Raw genomic sequence first — 23,053 nt, forward strand, 5'->3', positions numbered from 1 at the left:
TATTTCCAGTTCTTCCATATCCTCTCTTATTTCCTTAAGCCATCCTCCTTATTGTTTCAAATTCCAGAGTTTCTCAATAATTTTCCTTGATAATCTGGTTTCTGGTGTCCTCAGAATGTGACCACAAAAAGAGATCCTTTTCTTTCGTATAGTATCAGTGATGGGCTCCAGTTCTCTGTATACCACTTCATTTGGAACTATCCGCCATTGCCCAGCTTTTTGATATTTCTTATTTATGCATGTTCTAGCAATTCTTCTCTCTACTTTTAAAATTTTGTCAATTCTGTTTTTCTGGGTGACTTTAAAAAGAGTTTCACTTCCGTATGTAACCTCTGGTTGAACCACCGTCTTGTAATGTTTTAATTTTGTTTTAATTGATAGACCATGTTAGTTTTTGAGCTTTTATCATTTTATTAGTTCTTGCTCGCCATGCAGGTTTCTCGTCCAATTTATGTGTTATAATTTCACCCAGGTATTTAAATTGTTTCACTATTTTAATTTCCCCATTGTTCACTGTGATGTGATCTATTACAAGTGGATCCGTTACCATTATTTGAGTCTTTTCAAATGATATCTGGAGTCATAATTTTTGTGCTATATTTTGTAAGCTCGTTATTTGTTTCGTGGCTTCCTGCATATTATTAGCTAGTAATGCTAGGTCATCAGCAAATCCCAAGCAATTTAGGTTTATTTTATCTTTCTTAGTTCCAATTTTAATATTCATAGGATTTTCCTTGTACCATTCTCTCATTACATATTCAAGAGCACAATTGAATAGCAATGGTGATAAACAATCTCCCTGTCTCAACCCTGTTTTAATCGTAAATGGTTCAGATATTTCTCCTCTAAATTTTACTTTGGATTTGGTGTTTGTTAAGGTTAACTGTATCATTTTTATTAATTTAGGATGAAGTCCAAAATTCCTTAATATTTTCATCATTGAAGATCTATGGATGCAATCATACGCCTTTTTGAAATCTACAAAGGTTATGACTAGTTGTTTTTGCCTTCTTTTGTAGACATCCATAACTAACTTCAAGGTGATTATCTGTTCTGGGCAGCTTCTCCAGGGTCTAAATCCTCCTTGATATTCTCCCAGTTCCAGTTCTAGTTGATCTTTACAGCGGTTGTATAGTATTCTTGACATGATCTTATACGTGCAGTCCAAAAGGGAAATTCCTCTATAGTTGTCTGGATTTGATTTTTCTCCTTTCTTATGTAATGGATGAATTATAGCAGTAGTCCAGTTTTCTGGTAATTTCTCTTCATTCCAGATTTTTACTATGCATTGGTGTAATGCTATCTTTACTGGTTCTGCTGCATATTTCCAAAGTTCCGCAAACGTTTGATCTTCTCCACTTGCTTTGTAGTTTTTGAGTTCTTTCAAAGCTCTGTAGACCTCATTAATTGTAGGTGGATTTATATTTTCTGCTGGTGTTTTAATTGGGGTTTCTGTGTTTACCTGAAGAAGTTCTGGGGGATCTTCACAATATAGTAACTTGTTAAATGTTTCTGCTAGAATTTCTGTATTTTTACTATTCCTATGGGCTAGGTTATTATCTTTATCTTTTAACATTAATGTTGGAGGATCATATCTTTGTAATTGTCTGCCAAATATTTTGTAATAGTCTCTTGAGTTTGTTTTTTCACTATTTGTTTCTATCATTAGAAGTATATCTTTTTGGTACTGACGTTTAACTCTCCTTATTATTTTTTGTGCTGTCTTCCTTTGTTTTGTGAGTTCATTATACAACTATTCCTTATTTCTAGCATATTTCATCACTAAAACTTAGATGTGTAGTTCTGTCTGACAGCCTGCATCAATCGCCTCGTATTCTGAAAGAAAAAATTAGTTAAGACTGCTATCATACGATGTGTATAGTATTTTCTTGTTAATGCTTGTTAATTCTGATCCATGTACTCTTCATCACGAGGTATTGCATCCTCTTTCGTTCATTCCGAAGGTGAAATTCCCATTTTTGCTTAATTTATTTCGTTTACAAGTTATTTCTTTCTGAAAATCATGAACAAAGATTAATGTCTTGCATTTAATTCATATACCCATTAGATAAAAACTGGTTTATAGTAACATAATATGTCAAAAACATCGACAGTGTTCAGAAGCAAAAATGTACACAGTGTATCACAATGTAGCAGCAAAAAAAAAAAAAAAAAAAGTAAAGTAGTCACGATGTTGAGCTATCATAAGGCAAAATGTTAAAGTCAACTGGTGTTTGTTATATCTTAAATATTTCATAGTACATACAAACAAAACAGGAAAAACAATCATACATACATAAAAAATGGAAAATATGCACGGTCTGACGTGTAACGACAAGAAGAGCGACCTGCTAACCTTACCTTGCCGGGCACTTGCCAAGAAAAAATTACGATCATCATCAGTGGGTGTTCATGTGAATATAATTGCATAAGCGGTCATAAAAATTAGGAAATGGCATTACAATGTGATAAATCATAAAGTATTTTCATTCAATAAAAGGTTTGACGTTCGACACGTGGTGGTTCCCTTTGGTTTTACTGGTTCTCAAAGTTTCGACGTGTACTACATTGGGGTGAGGAATGCTGCGAATCCGATATGGACCTGCGTATAAAAGCTCAAATTTACTGCACCTACCTTTTCCTCTATTGTATAAATAGTGTGAAAGTCACGGTGTATGCAAACCTGTTTTTGCTGTCTTCTCCAGCGCTCTGCGGCACGTTTGATGTTGTTCAGCGCAGTGTCAATTATTTCATGGTGTCGTAGTCGACGAGATGTAGGAAAGGTTACTAATTCTTTAATTTTGTTATGTGGCTCGACATTTTTCAGTATAACAGACGTAGATGGCATAGTAGATTCATTTGGAATGGAATTAATTACATCTTGGAATGAGAGTATGTGTGTGTCCCAATCAATATGTTTTTTATGGCAGTAAATTCTACACAGTTTACCAATTTATTTCATTAATCGTTCACAAGGGTTCGAAGAAGCATGGTACCTGGATATATAGACCGGAGAAATGTTTCTAGCTCGTAATATACGTGTCCATATAGCAGATCGAAACTGTGATCCATTGTCGGAAATTGCTTTCAACACATGCCCTACATGAAATAGAAAATGTTTTACAAATGCTTTCGAAACAGTTTTAGCAGTAGCTTTGCGTAACGGAGTGAAGATAGCAAATTTTGAAGTGAGTTCAACAGCGACAAAGATGTAGCAAAAACCTCTATTAGTTCTGGGAATCGGACCAAAAATGTCTACAGCGGCCATATGTCTTAATTTAACAGGTACAATGGGATGTAATGGGGGAATATGTGAAGTCGTATCTGATTTAGCTTTCTGGCAGATTTTACATGACGCTAAAACTCGTCGAATACGTTCCTCCATGTTCGTAAAATAACAGTTCTGTCTCAGTATAAGAAAACATTTTCTAGCTCCGTAATGTGCGTAACTTAAATGAGTATACCACATTAATTTGTTAACAAGTTCGTCAGGAATGCATAATAACCAATTGTTGCTGTCAGGATGAGAGCGGCGAAACAGAATGTCATTGCGTACAGTGTAATGGTTTCTAATGGTAACATTATTCCTATCTTGCCAAAGGTGTTTGATTTCTTTCCATACGTTGTCTTTACTCTGCTCTTGTGCTATGTCATGTAATGACGACGAAATGAAATTTTCAAATGCAACTTGTTGAATGTACATGACGCTGAAATTTGCTTTGCAGAAGTTGGTTGCGATGTCTCGCTGATTGTTGTTAAGAGAACGGGATAGTGCGTCTGCTACAATATTTTGTGTGCCGGGAATGTGAACAATTGTAAAATTAAATTCCTGCAAATAAAGTTTCCATCTATTAATCTGTCGTGTGTAAATTTAGCCGAAAGTAAAAATTGTGTCGCTCTGTGGTCTGTGTAAACGGTCGTATGTCTTCCATAAAGAAAATGCCTATATCTGGTAAAAGCCCATACAACACATAATGTTTAGAGATCCGTAACAGAATAATTTCGTTCAGCAGGTGACAGAATGCGATTTGCAAAAGCGATTTTTTTAATTACTGTATAACCATCTTCTTCAATTTCCTGAAAAATATGTACGCCTAAAGCGGTGTTAGAACTGTCGGTGGCAATGGAAAAATTTCTGGTAAGATCTGGGTGCGATAAAAGTGGTGCATTCAACAAAGCATGTTTCAAATAACATTCTCATGAACAAGATTCTGCGTGTCAAAAGTATTGCTTGCGTTACTGGAAGATGCAACCTGTACTGTATCTGGTCAAATTCTATCTGACGTGTTATTATTTTCAGGAGGATGCTGTGGCATTTCAACTATTTGTACTGTTCTGTTATTTCTTCCTGATGTATTACGTTCTGGATGATACCTTCTGTCTGGTTCATTCATGATTATTTGTTGTGGCGGATGTTCTTGCTGCTGATAAGATAGACTGTTATTAAATGTACGCTGAAAATTATGCTCATTACTTTTACTTCTGTCATGATAGTCATTGCTATACGCTGCATTGCGATACGAATTGAAATAGTGTGTTTTCTATCCATACTGATTCCCTTGTTGCTGTGCGTAACTATTTGTTGGAGCTAATGCTATACGTGTACGCGGCGAAACATTAAAGCTTGGTTGACCTTGTAGACTGCATTGTGGGTTAGGTACGCTAACTGGTTGGTTTTGTTGCTGTTGCGAAGAAAAACCTCTATTATTACTAAAAATGTGGTTCCTGTTGCTGATAATTTTACACATACTGATGATTATAATTTTATCTGTTATTAATGTTACGGCGATAGTTGTCATTTCGGGAGTGTCTAAAGAGAAGTGTCACTTTCGGTAAAATTTGTCGTATCAGGTTTTCTTTACTCATTTCTTAATCCTAGATAGAGCAATAGTTAAAGAGCTGTTTTGATAGATATAAAGGATAGTAGAAGAGAAGGCAGCAGTGCAGAAAACTAAAGATGAAACAGCACTACTACGGCTCGGGGCCCTGTGCACGCTACGGCACATACTCATTAAAGCGTAATGAACCCCTGAGGTCAATTACGCGCTGCAAATACATTTTAGCTTTTGCGTTACAGGCAATGCCGGTGAAAAATCAAAAGTAAATTGCTGTATCCATGCTAATTCTAATTTCTGCATTACAGGCAATGCTGATGAAAGTACAAAAATAAATCGACGTGTCCAGTTCAAAGCGTGTACCTGTGCTCTGTCAGTTTCAAATACCTTAGATTTTTTTACAGATACAAATTGCTCGTAATCAACGTTATCGTCACTGAATGTGTGAACAGGTTCACGATTACATAAGAATCTGTTTGTCTGTGTCTTTTCGGATTTTCCGTCACGTAGTTTCTGTAAATTACTTAAGTTATACTGGCTGTACGAGTGTGAGAAATGTTCGGAATGTGGCGTATGCTGTGCCGTGTTATTGACTGAAACATTTTTCATTTCTGTTACCTTAATACATTCATCAATTTGGCTATTCTTTTGTTCAAATTTCTTATCGACTTCCGTATCCAGGGTGTGTGAAAGTGCTGGTGACTTTAAATTAAACTCGTCACGTATCTGTGTTGCGTTTACTGAACATTGTTCAGTGACTGCCTTAATTTCATCTCTAAGTGATTCTGTTGTGACTGAATGTGTATTATTCAATTCTTGTGCAACAGATCTAATTTCTTCACTACTGTTCGTAACACAAGTCTTAGTATCCTCACGTAATTGTTCTTTATTGTCATGACATTGTACGGTAACGGCTGTAATCTGATAAATAAGTTGTTTGTTCTGTTCGTTAAGGTTGTCGTGTTTTTCATTCGACTGTTTGCAACTTTCGTACCACTGTTTGAGTATTTCAATAACTTGTTTGGAATAGTTGTCGATTATTTCATTCATCTTTTTGGAATTGTTGTCAAGTTTTTCATTAAGTGGTTTATTCGATTCATTAAGGTTATCTTGTGTTTCATTAACCAATAATGCCACAACTCGATCCGTGCCAAAATTACCTACCCTATTCTCTGTGTTGATTGATGGTCTATCTGCTTTTGTTGCGTTTTCTGTAACCATTTGGTCAATCTGTAATTCTTGAAAAGGTTTGCCAATCGGATGTACACTGTTGGCCACTAAATCGGAATTAAATAAATCTGTCGTATTTTGAGTATACTGTTCATTTTCGTTAGAAAAATTTGTCTGTTTGTTACGTAAATTTTGCAAACCGGGTGTGTCAAGCTGGGCAGCGATCATTGTAACAGAACATCCCACGTCATCAGTTGTCGTTAAATTAACAGAGCACACAATTGAATTTATTTGCTCATCACTACGATCAAAATCGTTACTAGCGGTCGGTACGCACAGATTGTCTGTAAATGGAGGATTGTTATCATTACAAAAAAATGGTTCAAATGGCTCTGAGCACTATGGGACTTAACATCTGTGGTCATCAGTCCCCTAGAACTTAGAACTACTTAAACCTAACTAACCTACGGACATTACATACAGCCATGCCCGAGGCAGGATTCGAACCTGCGACCGTAGCGGTCACGCGGTTCCAGACTGAAGCGCCTAGAACCGCACGGCCACACCGGCTGGCTTGTCATCATTACACTGAGTGTCGTAAATACTATCGGTCAAATTATTAGAATCGGCTATTTCACTCATTCTACTTCGCGATGTACTGTTAACAGTTTTTCGCGGCATTTTTCACTAATCAAAACTATTCACAAATGAAACAAACACAATGCAAAAATGCAACAAACACAATTATAACAAAGAGCAACAAATTGCCGATGATCTGTGGAAGAAAGAGTGACAAATTAGTAAATGCGTTGCGCCAAATGCTAATTACATTTAAGTAAATAAGAGCAGATATATGACTACTTATCAGAAGATTCACAAAGAAATACGATCCTGGCAGGGTCGCCAAGTGTAACCTCCCCGCAAAAATTATTAAATGAAAAATGAGAGTGGACCCAAGCGTAAACTCCCCACACAAAAATTAAGGGATGAAAATTGACCATAAACTCACAATAACATTATTTAAATAATGAACCATGAACGAAATGTAACCTCCGAACAGAAATAATAATATCTGGTAAATTTTATAAGGACAGTAACACTGACCTTCGGCCCTGTATTCTGAATAAAACAAGCAAAAATTCTTACCTCAATGAAAACTGCAACTATATCTGCTCTTAATTATACGTTCTTCGACACAGCTTTGTGCAATGCTGACATATATTTTTTTTTAATTCTTGGAAGCAATGGTAATGCATTGGAAAAATTCTTTAAATTGAAATGAATGCTTTTTTTAAAGAATTACTTTATATTATAGAAATTATTATTGGGGCATTTTTTTCTGAACAAAATTCATTACAATTAACATACATTACTAAATATGCGCAAGGCTGCTTCTTTACCTTCTACAACACTACTCATCCTCCAGAGTCCTGACCAGAGTCGCGACCAGAGCAGACAGTCGACGCATGCCGACTCCCGCCGGCTACTACCGTCCACTCCCTACTGTATCCGACTGACTACTACTGTCGACTTGCGCAGACTAGCGCAGACTCGCGACAAGCAGCACTTAACAATAAACTACTCTCTGGTCAGAGATTCTGTCATGCCTCGCCCATCGCCGGCGAAGCATACGCCTTACAGCAGGTAGTCCGAAATAATTTTCTCGCGAACAACAGCTATCACGGTGCGGTCCCATGGAACCTTAGCTCAATGTCCCACATAGCATAATAATACCAGCACTAGCCTGTGTCAGCGATGTGGTCCATGTTCCGATCAGCCGTTCGCCTGATTGATTGTGTATCCGAACATGAACGTGAACCTCGTGTAGCCGGTAGCGTGATTCTATCGACTGTCCGACAGATCACCACTCACCAACGGTCCACTCTCGATGATTCCTAGCCCATTTGAGTGGAGCCAGAATCTTCGCTGAACCAGCCTGCACAAGCATTATACTGTGTCACCAGATTGGCCACACATCGCCGCCTATTCACGTTTACATAGCGGGCGAGCCTTCGAACTCCACGCTCTGTGATGAAGCGTGCATATCCAACACCATGTCGCCTGCACTACCCTGTAACCACATTCCATAGATGCTCACGACGGTAGCATGCGATCAACCGACATGGTTCACTGTTTCCGCTCCCAGAACTTAAGTCACAACAATTTTCCCTTTCTCAGACTCATTTACGTTTGCGGATTTTTCAAATTTTCGGCCCTTATAGTCACTTGAATGATTTTCCCAATGTCTCTTCTTCTGTCAAAAAAAAAAAAAATGGTTGAAATGGCTCTGAGCATTATGGGACTCATCTTCTGAGGTCATTAGTCCCCTAGAACTTAGAACTAGTTATACCTAACTAACCTAAGGACATCTCACACATCCATGCCCGGGGCAGGATTCCAACCTGCGACCGTAGCGGCCTTGCGGTTCCAGACTGCAGCGCCTAGAACCTCACGGTCACTTCGGCCGGCCTTCTGTCCAGTTACAATAATGTGACCACCTATCAAAAAAAAAAAAAAAAAAAAAAGACAAAATGTTGACACCGAGGACCGATACGAGAGGCACAGGAAAAAAGTCAGTGAAGCTACTGACAAAGATGTGTAGCCATAAAAACTCCAGTGGCTTGGCCAGTTGCGCAAGGTTTCGCAGTTGAGAGTTCATGCTACGATCTGCCCGATCGAGGTGGTCCCGCAGATTCTCGACCCGATTTTAACCCGGTGAGTCTGGTGGGGATGGGAATACGGTTAACTGATCCTGGTGCTGGTTGAATCACGCACGTACACGGTAACGTATCTCAACTAATATGCAACGTATATGCACCTAATTTGTGACTACGTTCATCTGTGAAACTGGACTCGATAAGCAACCTGAGCTATCAGTAAACGGAATATAATCTGCATAAGACTGTATGCGTGTTGTATGAGTGTCAGTTTCACTGCCCTTTAAGCCCTAAACAGATCGTTACGTGGAGAACTTGAAACTAACTATTGGATAAGCTATCTGGCTGCGTTTTTGAATATGAAAAATACAGGAACAAATGAATCTGTAACAATGCATACCTAAGCTATCTGAATGCGTTTTTGATCAATAATTTACAAGTGATACAGAGTCTGACTTGTGCGACGGAATGTACTGGATTATACATGACATGTTGTGGTGTGTCAGTGTTTCTGTTTTGGCTCTAAGTTTTGCACTCACCTCTTTAGATAACTGCCTTTTTCCATGTGGTTTACAGAAATTCGTAGCAGCATGCAGCAGCAGAGGCTAAATCTTATTGTTACTAGAATGAATTTAGTAGAAAGGAGTTTTCTTGGGTCCTCTTAACGTGTGAGAAGGTATTTCATTAATTAAGTCTGTTTAAAGCTTTAGAAACCAATAACAGACAATGACAATAATTCCGGTATCAATTATGGCTCAGTGCCAGATTAACAAATTATTTCAATTTCGATGTTACATTAACATTTAATAAACACAGAATATTTATTAATTAGATTTGGAGAACCATTATTATTATTTGGATGATAAGGAGTCTTCTTTAACTGACAAGTAAAGCATGGGATTATGGCAAACTCGGACTAACAATCACGAGCCTAACCCTGTAATTGCGCTTTACGCTATGCTTGCGAATTTTTTCGAATTCCATCTTCAAGCGAAGTTAATCCATCTAAATCTCTCCTGGCTATATAAATGAAATCATGCCTTGAGTGTGGTAAGATCTGCCACCACCCACGTGAGGGCAGTGTGACACGACTGTCTCCGAGCTCTCGACCGACCCTTCTACTTCCACTCTCGCAGACGTATCTCGTCTCAAAACAATGCTTAGAATCGCACTCCCATGTTTAGCCCTCAGATTGTTACTCTCAATATCTGAGTGCTTACACAATGCAAAGAGTAATGGTAAGTTGACTATTTTGTTCTGGCATAATCCTTACAACACTGCGAGCTGTGTGACTCACTGCACTGTCACTTGGTAGAACAAACTGCATGTAGAGGTAGACATGGTTCCGAAGGATAGAGGCATACTTGTGTAGATCCACTGAACCTTTCAGATTGATGAAATCATCCGGAAAATGCCTCTGGCATTTTTGCAGGCAGGAGTAACTTTATTTTATGGTGCGCCGTGAAGGCTCATAAAAATCGAGGCATGGCGATCATTCTGTCTACTGCAAAGGAGGTTATATGAAAGCATGAATTATGTTTTTTGACATGGTTTAGGAAATACCGTTAGTCATCAGTCTTGCCAGAAAATAAATAAGGGCCGGCCGGCTCCCCTAATGTGGGAATGTTTGGCTTGGTCCAGACAAACACATTTTCGCCATATTCTCCTTCCACTGTACCCCACAAAATTTTGCATGTCTTGTTCATACAACCAATTTTGATGAGTGTATGATTACTATAATCTAAATCTGGATAATAACCGAAAGCACATTCTTTTAAAACTGTCCCTAGGCATTCCTAGCAAATGTTTGCTACCGTTATTCCTGTCACTGTGCAACAGTGAGTCGATGTGCATCTGCCCGTTTGACTGTTTCAGAGACACGCCGAGAAACCATAAGTTCCGCGTACTGATGTCGTCGAGATGCCGTATCCGCTGCATTCTAACAGACACGTTGAGAAGCCTTGCCCTCTGTGTGCTCTTGATGTTGAGAAGCCTCCCGCTTTGCTGTTTCAGTGGAACTCTGAGAAGTCATGCCTGCTGCGTTCTCTTGACTCCGAGAATCCACATCATCGGCTGTCTCGGAAGTACGAATGATGGCCATGCGTTTGACGTTCTTTTGACGCCGAGGAAACGGCTCTTCAGCTGTCTCAGAGGCGCGCAGAGAGGCCGTAAGTCTTGCACGCCGTCGTCGTCGAGAAATCACCTCCTCGGACGTGCCAGAGGCATGCAGAGAGGTGATGTGATTTGCAGTATCCTGGGGTTGAGCATAGGACTCCTCTGGTGTCCCAGAAGCATGGTTAGATGTCATGCGGTTAGCATTCGGCTGACGTCCAGCATCAGCCTGCACCGAGGATCCCGCTACTCGAGCATTTGTCTGATGCTGCAATTGCTCAAGCATCCACCGTTCAACACGGACTGACGATTCTCGCTGTCTAGCTATCCTCATACCTTGAGCACTTTATGAGCTTTAGAAAATGTTTCAATTGCACTTGAGAGTCATTATGAATTTAAAAGTTTAGCTTTAAACCGATGTCAAAAGATATTATACCTACGCAACCTAAACTAATAACTTACTACATTAATCCAAAAACAAAATAATTAATCCATGAAGTACCACTAACATACAACCAACAACTTACACGGAATGCAAATATCGAAATTCTACTCACAAACCAACGAAGAGGGATAAATACTACCATTTAAAACCAAACTGATGACACAAACAGTAGTCCAAAACAAATGGCAAGTCAATGAACGAAAGAAACAACAAACCTACACGAAAACCTAACTATTGAGAACCTAGAAACAAATGAAATAAATAAATAAAGTATAAATCATTCAAATCCAAACAGAAAAGCCAAGTCAACGTTCAAGAAGCCTGATAATATCACATTACCACAGCATTCTATGTCTGCGAAACATTGTTATGTACACACATTAAATTGTTACTGAGTTTAGTAATAAAGTATCCTACGGGAATATTTGTTTTGCTGAAATTATATACTTATTTCATTCGTTTGTACAGTTAAAAGCTAACCTCTGTGCTCAGCTTAATGCATTCATTTCATAGATAACTTTCATGGATGACTTTTTAGTCACGTTGACCATCCAGTGAGAACAGTAGTCACTTGATCATCCCCATGGAACAGTGATTTTTTCAGCATAAGAGATACCCAGCCTATGTGTTAATTCGGGATACACGCTATATCCATTCCACATTTCATTCCAGTCCGTCGAGCTGTTTGAGTGTGAGGGAGTAACAAACATACTAAGTCACACAACACATAGGCACATATCTCAAAAACTTTCGCATTTATAATGTACAGGGGCGGTCAGAAACCGTCTGAGGAATTTGTAAGGGTGTTGGAGGGTAGATTATGCTGAGAAATAATTGTTAAGAAAAAAATCTATACGTTGCACCATTTATGATTTAATTAGCGTTAAAGTTAGCCACTCAGGTAGTAGTGTACGCAAATTCAAGCAGTTTGCCAGAAACGGCATTGCCAAACAAGAGAGCGAAACAAAAATTGGTTACTGCACTGTAGCAAGAATCGAACTCTCTGCCGTCCAAAGGTTTCTCGGGAGCTTCATGTTCTGTTCCAGATAACCAAAGGAAGAAGACGTATGGCAACACTAACTCAGGTAGCTGCTTCGTATTGCGCACTCAACGACATGATTATTTAACTTCAATGCTAGTTATATCGGATTCTCAGCACAGCCTATCCTGCAACAGCCTTATAAGCTTTTCAGACAGATTCTGGCCACCGCCTGTGTAAGAGCTCTAATCAATAAACAGTGAGGATAAGACGGTTTAATATTTCGAGTTTTAACAGGTATGTTTCCGTGTTTACGGCGAGAAGCTTGAAAACTGCCCATTTTCGTAGATGTATTGCATTTACGAAATTTACTGCTCTCTCACTCCGCAGGCGAGACACAATAAAATGTTACGGTGACATAAACATTTGATTTGTATATCAGACTAACTTAATGAATTCCTTGAGCACCTCCATCAAAGAGCTGAAGACAGCAGCTGTCGAGAGGTATTTCAATGGGAAATGAACTTTCGAGAGATACGTCAAACTTCTTCATGAATCGTCAGTGGCCAAGGGTTATCGCCTAACTGGCTATTAACTAGTATGCAGTGTCTCTCGTAATGGTATCGGCCTTACCAGTTCTCGGACGCTTTCCGTTAACAATACATTCAAAATTGTATTTTAGTATTGTGGAAGAGGTATGTATCCAGCACCGATTAATAATTTAACGTTTATGAAAGAGTTTTCTAACTTTAAAAACAGCGCATAACCGAAGTCCCCCTTGTGGACTGCAGAAAAAGGAGAGCTGGACACACACATGGTTTGGCCTGAGAAAAACACTTCTGGTCCCTAATTGTGATGCCATGACACTGTCACGAATTGCAACAACATTGCAGCAATGGGGAAGTGTTGCGGGCTGTATCAGCAATATGTTATGCCTGAGTAAAAGTTCCTTTGAATACTCGGGCAGTTCGTCTTGATCGTTTTTACTGTAGAAACCTTACACTTTTAACAGTTTTGGTTTTAAATATTTCCAGGATCTGTTCATAATGATTCAACAAATCAGAAGTCGATTTTTTTGTGGGGACATCTGACGTTTGATGCGGCCGGCCATGGCTTCCAATGTGCGCAAGACTGTTGATTTTGAGCAGTTGCAACTTACGCACTCATTTATTTAATTACAATTTCTGTTTTCCTCTACAGTTTTTGCACTCTACAGTTCCCTCTAGAACCGTAAAGGTTTGTCCCTAATGTCACAAGGCGTGCCCTATCATGCTGCCCGACCTCTTAGCAATGTTTTTCATATATTCGTTTCCTCGCCTCCTGTAAAGAATTTCCTCATTTCTTACGAGACCACCTAATTTTCAACTTACTTCTGTAACATCACATCTCAAATTCTTAGATTCTCTTCTGTACCGGTTTTCCCACAGTTCATGTTCTACCATACAATGCTGTGCTCCAAAAGAACGTTCTCAGACATTTATTCCTTACAGAGCTTTCGTATCAGTCATATATACAGGGTGTTAGGGAAATAAGTGTAGCTATTGTAATCATCGATACCTTAATATGTACCCATTTCAGTGTGTTAGTTATTTTTTTCTCTGCGTCTAACAATCGTCCCACAAACACATCACATAATTTATGACTTGATGTTTTCTGCACGGTGGTAACTGCACCACTATCTGCACAACGCCTTTCAGTAAACGCTAACCGTTTTGCGACTTGCATCTACGCCTCAGCACGTGACACATTGCCCAGGGGAAAAGAAGCATTAATGGCTTGTTCTTGCCACGAGTAGGTGGAGATACTAAGCACCGTAAAAACATACTACTCCCAATACCTATAATTACTGTACTGCAAATGAAGTAAATACCGATATAATGTTGTATACCGTCCTCAGTCAGCAATAAAATTATCTGGTACGAGGTAGAACAGTAGTCGTCAAAGATGTCTGCTCAAGAGCCAATACTGACATTGTGGTGTGATGATGTATATTTAACAATGAACGAAGAGAAACAAACGTGCGTTCCGTAATCATCTGACGTCCCAGAAGTGTGAAGTGGACCATACACTTGAGGCTCTAGGAATTTTATATAAAAAATGACACTTCGAACATGTTTCAAGAAATTGAAATCGTTCTTCACCTTAACAGAAAGCAACGACAATTGCTTAATGAACAAAATAACATATTATACCGGTATTACGAGATTTTTCAGACATCTATGTGTACCAATACGACGACTGCGGCTGGCGCCAATGGGGTTGATGCTCATCTGTCCTCCAGCAGGTGCACGTCTACCATAGCACGTGACTTATCTGGCCACGACTCCAATGACAACACCCCAAGTAAACTTGACAGCTACGATACCAATGTCAAGCATCACATTTTGAAATGAAGACTTTAACAAGCTTACAATGTACTCTAATAATGAGTCATCTATATCCACATCTATATTTATACTCCGCAAGCCACCCAACGGAATGTGGCGGAGGGCACTTTACGTGCCACTGTCATTACCTCCCATTCCAGTTCCACTCGCGTATGGTTCGCGGGAAGTTTGACTGCCGGAAAGCCTCCGTGCGCGCTCGAATCTCTCTAATTTTACATTCGTGATCTCCTCGGGATGTATAAGTAGGGAGAAGCAATATATTCGATACGTCGTGAAGAAACGCACCCTCTCGAAACCTGGACAGCAAGCTACACCGCGATGCAGAGCGCCTCTCTTGAAGAGTCTGCCACTTGAGTTTCCTACACATCTCCGTAACGCTATCACGCTTACCAAATCACCCTGTGCCGAAACGCGCCGATCTTCTTTGGATCTTCTCTGTCTCCTCTGAGCCGGCCGGAGTGGCCGAGCGGCTCTAGGCGCTACAGTCTGGAACCGCGCGACCGCCACCGTCGCAGGTTCGAATCCTGCCTCGGGCATGGATGTGTGTGATGTCCTTAGGTTAGTTAGGTTTAAGTAGTTCTAAGTTCTAGGGGACTTATCACCGCAGCAGTCGAGTCCCATAGTGCTCAGAGCCATTTGAACCATTGTCTACCCGACCTGGTACGGATCCCACACTGATGAGCAATACTCAAGTATAGGCCAAACGAATGTTTTGTAAGCCACTTCCTTTGTTGATAGACTACATTTTCTAAGGACTCTCCCAATGAATCTCAACCTGGCACCCGCCTTACCAACGATTAATTTTATATGATCATTCCACTTCAAATCGTTCCGTACGCATAATCGCAGATATTTTAGAGAAGTAACTGCTACCAGTGTTTGTTCCGCTATCATATAATCATACAATAAAGGATCCTTTTTTATATGTATTCGCAGTACATTACATTGGTCTATGTTAATGGGCAGTGGCCACTCCCTGCATCAAGTGCCTATCCGCTGCGGATCTTCCTGCATTTCGCTGGAATTTTCTAATGCTGCAACTTCTCTGTTTACTACAGCATCATCCGCGAAAAGCCGCATGGAACTTCCGACACTATGTACTAGGTCATTTATATATATTGTGAAAAGCAATCGTCCCATAACACTCCCCTATGGTACGCCAGAGGTTACTCTGTAGACGTCTCTCTATTGAGAACAACATGCTGTGTTCTGTTTGCTAAAAACTCTTCAATCCAGCCGCACAGCTGGTCTTATATTCCGTAGGCTCTTACTTTGTTTATCAGACGACTGTGCGGAACTGTATCGAAGGCCTTCCAGATGTCAAGGAAAATGGCATCTACCTGGGAGCCTGTATCTAATATTTTCTGGGTCTCATAAACAAATAAAGCGAGTTGGGCCTCACACGATCGCTGTTTCCGGAATCCATGTTGATTCCTACAGAGTAGATTCTGGGTTTCCGGAAATGACATGATACGCGAGCAGAAAACATGGTCTAAAATTCTACAACAGATTGATGTCAGAGATATAGGCCTATAGTTTTTCGCATCTGCTCGACCACCCTTCTTGAAAACTGGGACTACCTGTGCTCTTTTCCAATCATTTGGAACCTTCCGCTCCTCTAGAGACTTGCGGTACACGTCTGTTAGAAGGGGGTCAAGTTCTTTCGCGCACTCTGTGTAGAATCGAATTGGTGTCCCGTCAGGTCCAGTAGACTTTCCTCTGTTGTCATCAATGTATTACATGATACCTGCTTTTAGTAGATTTTGCTTATTCATACATGTTTAAAGAATTTAGTCTTGTGTCGGGGTCCTACACTGAACTGCTTCCACTGTCATGTTAGTCCACGACACATTATTACTTTTATAGGTTTCAGTTATTTTATAGAATATTACTGTATGCACAATACTAAATCTTTTGGTTCGTCATACTTAAGGCAGCCTAGGGCCATAGTACTCTTGTGCACAGAAATTTTTGATGCCATAATTTTTATCAAAGACCTCTTATATGGAATGTTGCGCTTTTATATATCCGATACATGATCAAGAATATCCGAACATTGCTACGTAATGTGGAATAGAGTGCTGAACGTCGCGAGAGGCTGACCCGCCAATATAAAAGAAGTTGGGGAATATTGTGTTGTCACTACTTAAGTAGGAACAGTAGAATGTCCGCCAGTAGAGCTCAGTGACTTCGGAAGTGTGTTAGTCAGTGTATGTCTCCTGAGTGATAAATGTCTCAGGGACCTTTCATTCCTTTCAGAGCTCACCAAGTCGGCTGTTGATGTGACTGCGGAGTAGAAAGGCGAAGAAACAGGTTGGTTGGTTGATTTGGGGAAGAGGACCAAACAGCGATGTCATCGGTCCCACCGCATTAGGGAAGCATGGGGAAGGACGTCGGCCGTGCCCTTTCAGAGGAACCATCCAGGCGATTTATGAAAATCACGGAAAACTTAAATCAGGATTGCCTGACGCGGGTCTGAACCGTCGTCCTCCCGAATGCGAGTCCACTGTGCTAATCAGTGCGCCACCTCGATCGGTCGAAGTAATAGCTACAGCTCAATCAAGAGCAGGGGGATCTCATGAGCAAAGTACTGACAGACGGAAACTGTCGAGCATTACAAAGGGTGTTTATAGGAAGTCGGATGAAATTAGTGGAATTATTCACTTGTGAGTTCCTAAGTGCTACCAGCAGGCCAGCTAGCACAATGATCGTGTGTAGTTACCGGCCGCTGTGGCCGAACGGTTCTAGGCGCTTCAGTCCAGAACCGCGCTGCTGCTATGGTCGCAGATTCTAATCCTGCCTCGGGCATGGATGTGTGTGATGTCCTTAGATTAGTTAGGTCTAAGTAGTTCTAAGTCTAGGGGACTGATGACCTCAGATGTTAAGTCCCATAGTGCTTAGAGCCATTTGAACCGTGCGTAGGGGTTGAAATGAATTCGACAAAACGGTCTAGCAGCACCTAGTAAGTCAGTGCTAAGCGACGCTTGAATTGGTGTAAAGAGCGACTCCTCGAACAGTAGATGGCTGAAAATGAATGATTTGGTATGACGAATCACACTGTACCTATAGCATCCGACGGAAGGGTATGAGTTTGGCGAACGCCAGGAGAAAGTTACCTACCATCTCGCGCATTGGCAATAGTGAAGTATGGAACAGGTCGTATTCAGGTGTAGGGGTGTTTACTCGTGGTTAGGCTTTCGTCCCTTATAGCGCTTCATAAAACGCTAAGTGCTGAAAGATATGAACACATTTTACAGTATTGTGTGCTGCCTACTGTACAGAAACACCTACTGTACAGAAACACATCGAAGATAATGATTGTCAGTATCAGCAAGACAATGAACCAGGTCACAAAATGGGATGTGTGAGGTAACGGTTTGTGGACAACAACATCTGTGAAATAAACAGGCCTGCTCAAAATCCACGACTTGACCCGAATGGAACACCTTTGGTACGAGGTAGAACAGTAGTCGTCAAACTTGTCTGCTCAAGAGCCAATACTGACATTGTGGTGGGGCACTTCGGGGCGCACATGTAACGATGTTATTACTAATTTGTAACCGAAATAAATTAATACCTCAAATGAAACAACAAGTGTACTATTACCAGTCACTGTTTAGTTATCTACATGACGCGTTTCAAAGGTTTAAACCTCCATCATCAGGTGGATTTACACTTGTTAGTATGACATATGTGTGCGCTGTGTTACCATTTTTGAAGGAACTTGGGGCAATGAACAGTGCAGAAAGAAAACATTATTTCAGAACACTGCTTTGAGGGATTTTTGACAAAAAAAATAAACGCATATCTGACGGTAAAATTAAAATAAATAAAATAAAACATCTCCAATTGTCACAGGTTCCTTTCACCGTCGTAACACATCACATGTGTACTGTCACATTTTGTAAACAAGGATGACGTCTGGAGCTTATTAGGTGCAAGGATCATATAGCAAACGAGAAACAATCTGAACAAAAGTTAAAATCTTCTGGGTTATTAGGCCGTGTCATGTTTCTTCTAAAACAATCGACGTTTCGACCCCTCTGGTGATCTTCCTCAGGATCGTCTGGTGTCCATTATGCTAGGACACTGTCAGAGACGAGTGTCGCGTCCTCTTATAAAGGGGGAGTTTTCACGCGTTCGTGTTTGTGAGGTGATAGTATTGGTTAAAATTCATATGGCTACCATTGGTGGGCCATATTCATTGGCTAATATTCCCACTCTGATGAAGGGGCGTTGGTAGCTCATCTCCTTTGGATACCATTGGCAACCCATCGTCATTGGATGGAAAGGCAATATTCCACACTTATGCTGGAGAAGGGTTATTGGTAGAACTGCTTGCTACCGCTATTGGTTGGTCGTCATCAGTGGCTAGATTCGAAACGGACAGAGCTAGAGAGGGGGAATGTTTACCCAAAATATTATTGTCCGCCGAGGTGACTTGCAGCTCGTTGTTTATACCGCTCACACATCGCGGCCACGTATTTACTTCCTTGATGGCGGGGAGCCACGATGTAGGAAGCTTATAGCCGTCCTCTCTATTGAAATTAGGTGCATTCTTAGAAATTTCAACCGCTTCTAGGACTTTTCTTCTATAAATATTTGTTTCTTTAGCCAGTACAAGTACGTTTTTAAATTCGATGCCAGAGCCACAGTTCCGCTACTGCCGATTTTGCACTTTGTTTTAGCCGCATGTATCGTTCGTGTTCCTTAATGCATTCTTTAACAGTTCTTCCCGTTTCGCCTATATACAATTTACCGCAGCCACATGTCACTTGAAAGAAGCCTGCATTTTGGAGGCAATCAGGTGCATCCGTTTTCCGACGGAAAAATTCTTTTATTTTGTTTTGACTAAAGAAAGATGTCTGAATACCATTTTTCTTTAAAATTCTGCTTATGCGGTCAGTGACCCCAGAAACGAACGGTAACCTCACGGAGTGAGAAGGCGGTTCCTCGTCATCCTTATTAGCGGTATAAATAGTCCGCCTAAAAGCCCTGTCCATTGAATAACTATCGTACCCATTTGCCTTCAATGTCCTCTCTAAAAAATTCAACTCCAAGTTGTCGTTATCGCTGATACGGAAGGCACGTGAAGATAGAGTGTTGAGTACTGCTTGCTTCTGGGCTGGGTGGTGGTGCAAAGTGGCATCTAAATACCCCTGTGTTAGTCGGCTTTCTGATCACTTTGTTGCCTAGATGTGTTGGTATACAGAAGATCTGATAATAAATAGTTTAGACAAGAAGAGGATAGAAGCTTTCGAAATGTGGTTCTACAGAAGATTGCTGAAGATTAGATGGGTTAATCATGTAACTAATGAGGAGGTACTGAGTAGAATTGGGGAGTAGAGGAGTTTGTGGCACAACTTGACTAGAAGAAGGGATCGGTTGGTAGGACAGGTTCTGAGGCATTAAGGAACCACAAATTTAGCATTGGAGGGCAGCGTGGAGTGTAAAAATCATAGAGGGAGACCAAGAGATCAATAGACTAAGCAGAGTCAGGAGGATGTAGGTTGCAGTAGGTACTGGGAGATGAAGAAGCCGGCACAGGATAGAGTAGCATCGAGAGCTGCATGAAACCAGTCTCAGGACTGAAGACCACAACAAGAATAACCCTTTTAGAAATTTTCGGAAATATGCATCCTGAAAGAGCAACTGGGACCGGAGGAGGTTCGAGTCGTCCCTCGAGCAAGGGTGTGTGTGTTTGTCCTTAGGACAATTTAGGTTAAGTAGTGTGTAAGCTTAGGGACTGATGACCTTAGTAGTTAAGTCCCATAAGATTTCACATACATTTCTTTAGCAACTGGGACCAGTTCGAAAAATTTCTATGACGTCACAGTAACAGCCTGTGGCGTAAACGCGGGTTCGGTTAAAAGACGCTGCGCTCCCGTGCCTGCAGAGAACACGATTCCGCGTCCGCCGCAGTCCCTCTTACGGACCGGAGCGCCCTCTCTCAGCCCCGACGTTAACGTAATTAACCCCGCGCCTTGATTAAAAACTCGGCGCTTCCGCCGCTACAACACAGTTTGCTCGCGTCTAATAACATCTGATTGCTTCCGCGGCCGCACCCCCGGCTGCAGGCGGCGGGCCGCGTTGCGCGAGAGGTATCGCCCTGCCGCTCTGCCGCTTTTATTTGAGCTGCAGCGCCGGCTTCAGCCCCGCCAGACAAATTAAACGTTTGCTCGCGTCCCGGGGGCGGGCCGCCGCCGCGGGCTGGCAGCGCGGTTCTTCTACGCAGTCGTCGCCGCCGTATACTGTACCGCGCGGCGGGCACCCGCGGTCACGTCACGCCGACCGACGCATTAAAATTCATGCGTCAGAGATGAGCGGACCGTGAGCAGCGCCCGAGAGCCGGACGGAGGCGGCGCGCTTTTGTTTCGTAATATGTGCTCCCGGCGTCAGCTCGGCGCGCACAAAGTGGGGATATTTGCCTCCGCGGGAACACCGTGTTTCACAAGCACTCGCAGTTTGTATGTCCCCACGAGGAGTTACGCGTGCTAGTGGCGGCTTCTTTACGGTGTCAAATGAATAACATTTCCCCTGAAGCAGTTTAGTTGCTGGAGCTATTATCACACATGTGACAGAGTGGTTTCCTCTGTTGTTAAAATTATACTGTGGAAATTGAGAACTCCGCCTGACAGTACATTATGGGACGGCTTCCAAAATCCAGCAAAGAAGCGTGTATGAGAAAATTAGTCATAATGGGCGTCCGCAGAAATTAATCCAAGAAGGAGCAATGTTCAAAAATTGCTACTTCTTAACACGTTTTTATTAGATCGTTTTGTCGTCTGTTTGTTGGCTAGAAACTTTACAGTTGATTTTAGGTACTTGGAACTTTCACCGTAGCTCAGAACAAGATAACTATGCAATATTAACTCGCTTTCTTGTCTGGCGTGTGGCGCAGGATTCTTTGTTTACCACTATTATTCCCCGATGAGCTAGAAACTTGGAACTTCCAGCATAACTCAGAACTGGATGAAATTGCGATCTAAACTTTTTTTTTTTTTTGTCTGGTGCGTGGGGAGGGTACTTTAGCTCAGAAATTGATGACAATGGAATATTCACTAGCTTCCTTGCGTGGTGTGTTGTGAAGGGTACTTAGCTGACCACTGTCACATCCCGATCAGTCAGAGTCTTGAAACTTTCTACATAGCTCCGACTCGATGACACTGCAATATTTGCCTGCTTTATTCCCGATCAGTCAGAGTCTTGAAACTTTCTACATAGCTCCGACTCGATGACACTGCAATATTTACCTGCTTTATTGTTTGGTTAACTAGCTTCCTTGCGTGGTGTGTTGTGAAGGGTACTTGGCTTAGCACTATCATATCCCGATCAGTCAGACTCTTGGAACTTTCTACATAGCTCTGAAACTTTGTACATAGCTCCGACTCGATGACACTGCAATATTTGCCTGCTTTATTCCCGATCTGTCAGAGTCTTGAAACTTTCTACATAGCTCCGACTCGATAGCACTGCAATATTTACCTGCTTTATTGTTTGGTTAACTAGCTTCCTTGCGTGGTGTGTTGTGAAGGGTACTTGGCTTAGCACTATCATATCCCGATCAGTCAGACTCTTGGAACTACTATATTGTTTGGTCTGTTGCGTAGGATACTATGTGTAACACTCATATTCACCCATTTTTCTCTTCCACCTGCGAGTATTTAGTGGTAATATGGTTCAAATGGCTGTAAGCACTATGGGACTTAACATCTGAGGTCATCAGTCCCCTAGACTTAGAACTATTTAAACCTTACTAACCTAAGGACATCACACACATCTTTGCCCGAGGCAGGATTCGAACCTGCGACCGTAGCATCGTGGTAAGATTGGTTGCCTTTAATTGCCCTTGTGAGCGCGATTCTCTCTAATTTGTAAGTTTGGGGTCTGTTCGTGAGATAATCATAGGAAGAAGCAATGTATTGCTTGACAGGTGAAGAGAGTGTGAATTTCAAATGGTTCAAATGGCTCTAAGTTCTATGCGACTTAACATCTGAGGTCATTAATCCCCTAGATTTAGAGTTACTTTAACCTAACTAACCTTAGGACATCACACATCCATGCCCGAGGCAGGATTCGAACCTGCGACCGTAGCAGCAGCGCGGTTCCCAACTGAAGCTCCTAGAACAGCTCGGCCACAGCGGCCGCCATAGTGTGAATAATCTCAAAATTTACCACATGTCTCTGTTATAAACTCATCAAAATGTTTGAATTCGATTGAAAAATCTAAAACACACAAGACTAAACAGCAGAAAACTATTATTTAAATTCATTATTTAGAGTAATAAGTTTCTAAAATGGACTAAAACGTAAAAAATGTAATTTATCCTAGCCCCATACAGATACCTAAATCTGTAGAGAATCCTGAACATTTGTGCATGTCAGTTTTTAATAGCTATGAAAATACTTGTAAAATGTAAAACGAAAAACGTGCGGCGCATGCTATACATAGTAGTTCACCTAGTTAC

This window comes from Schistocerca nitens, chromosome 8 (genome assembly GCF_023898315.1).
Source record: "Schistocerca nitens isolate TAMUIC-IGC-003100 chromosome 8, iqSchNite1.1, whole genome shotgun sequence".
NCBI classification, from domain to species: Eukaryota; Metazoa; Arthropoda; class Insecta; order Orthoptera; family Acrididae; genus Schistocerca; species Schistocerca nitens.